This window comes from Callorhinus ursinus, unplaced genomic scaffold (genome assembly GCF_003265705.2).
Source record: "Callorhinus ursinus isolate GAN/ISIS: 27379988/994484 unplaced genomic scaffold, GSC_fseal_2.0 scaffold3, whole genome shotgun sequence".
Classification (NCBI taxonomy): Eukaryota; Metazoa; Chordata; class Mammalia; order Carnivora; family Otariidae; genus Callorhinus; species Callorhinus ursinus.
In genome coordinates, this window is record NW_027397065.1 from 78,440,736 (window position 1) to 78,442,784 (window position 2,049).

General features: G+C 35.5%; 1 non-coding gene across 1 annotated transcript; it reads left to right on the top strand.

Annotated features, from left to right (window-relative positions):
* The first annotated feature begins 1,516 nt into the window (after window positions 1–1,516).
* Window positions 1,517–1,647, top strand: LOC112820504 (small nucleolar RNA SNORA63). Its single transcript, XR_003207168.1, has one exon. It is a non-coding gene; the product is annotated as a small nucleolar RNA SNORA63 (small nucleolar RNA).
* Window positions 1,648–2,049: the final 402 nt, after the last annotated feature.

Consider the following 2,049-nt stretch of genomic DNA (forward strand, 5'->3'; position numbering starts at 1 on the left):
ATTAGATGCTTTTTATTTCTTTTTCTTGTTTGCTGTGGCTAGGACTTCTAGTACTCTATTAAATAACAGTGGTGAGAGTGGACATCACTGTCTTGTTCCTTGGGTAAACTGGAAAGCAACACGCAGAAGAATGAAAGTGGACCACTTTCTCACAGCCAACACAAAAATAAATTCAAAATGGATTAAAGACCTAAATGTGAGACTTGAAACAATAAAAATCCTAGTGGAGGAGAACACTGGCAGTGACCCATAAAACTCAACACCCAAAAAACCAAATAATTCAATTAAAAATTGGGAACTATCCTACCATCCAACAATTGCATCCAGCAAAACTAGGTTTTCACCCAAAGAATACAAAAATAGTAATTCAAAAGGATACATGCACATGCATGTTTATAGAAGCATTATTATCTACAGTAGCCAAATTTTGGAAACAGCCCAAGTGTCCATCAACTGATGAATGGATATAGAAAATGTATATATATATATATAAAGAAAATATATATATATATATATACACACAACGGAATATTACTCAGCCACAAAAAAGAATGAAATCTTGCTATTTGTGATGACATGGGTGGAGCTAGAGAGTATTATGCTAAGCAAAATAAGTCAGAGAAAGACAAATACCATATATTTCACACATATGTAGAATTTAAGAAATAAAACAAACAAACAAAGGGGGGGAAAAGGAGAGCAAGAGAGGCAAACCAAGAAACAGACTCTTAACTATAGAGAACAAACTGATGGTTACCAGAGGCAAAGTGGGTGGTGGGATGGGCAAAATAGGTGATAGGAATTAAGGAGTGCACTTTTGATGAGCACTGGATGTTGAATGGAAGTATTGAATTACTATATTGTAGACCTGAAACTAATATTACAGTGTATGTTAACTAACTGAAATTTAAATAAAAACTTAAGAAAATAAAAAGAAAGAATGGAGGAAATAAAGATATAATTTTTTGTAATGGGTTGAGTCTATCTATAATAAGAAAAAACAAAAGCTGAAGTGAAAGTTCACAGAAGACTTCAAGTATCCCTAACTATGACACATAGAGATTAGAAATGGTACTAAATATAGGTGATATAAATGATTATAGATGTATATTTTGGGGCATATTGAGCAATTTGTACTGGAGCTTATCAATAAAGAACATCTTAAATTTGAAAATAAAGACATCAATAATCTATGTCCTGTTTCCATAGATTTGTTTATTCTAGATGTTTCATTTAAATTGTAAAATAGATTATAGTCCATAATCCAAATGCAGATTTTTGAAAGATAGGGGTAAATGCCAAAGTAAGTGTTAGGCAATTGGTAGGAGGCTAAGAAGTAGACACAAAAATTACCAACAGGATCCCAAAGAGATAAATGCACTTTAATGGTAACTGTAGCATTTTTCACAATAGCCAAAAAAAGAAATAACCTCAATATTCCCTGACAGATGAATGGATTAAAAATATGGTCTATATATACAGGATATTATCTAGCCTTAAAAACAAAGGAAATCTGATGCAGGATCTAGTTACAATGTAGCTGTAAAGTGCTGCCTTGTCTTTGCAACCTGCTCAAAATAAAGCTGTTACCTCTCTAGCCCTGTCGGCCATGGTGCTTAGCAGCCAGGGATGCATGGTCTCAGACATGTTTATCAAGTTATACACTGACTTGAGGGGCGCCTGGGTGGCTCAGTCATTAAGCGTCTGCCTTCAGCTCAGGTCATAATCCCAGGGTCCTGGGATCGGCCCCGCATTGGGCTCCCTGCTCAGCGGGGAGCCTGCTTCTCCCTCTCCCACTCCCCCTGCTTGTGTTCCCTCTCTTGTTGTGTCTGTCAAATAAATAAAATCTTAAAAAAACAAAAACAAACAAAACCAAAGGAAATCTGCCACATGTGACAACACGGATAAACCTGGAGGATATTATACTAGGTGAAATAAGTAAGCCACAGAAGAACAAATACTGCATGATTCCATTCATATGAGATATCTAAATTAGTCAAACTCATAAAAAGAATAAAATGGTAGTTGCCAGAGACTGGAGAGAGGGAG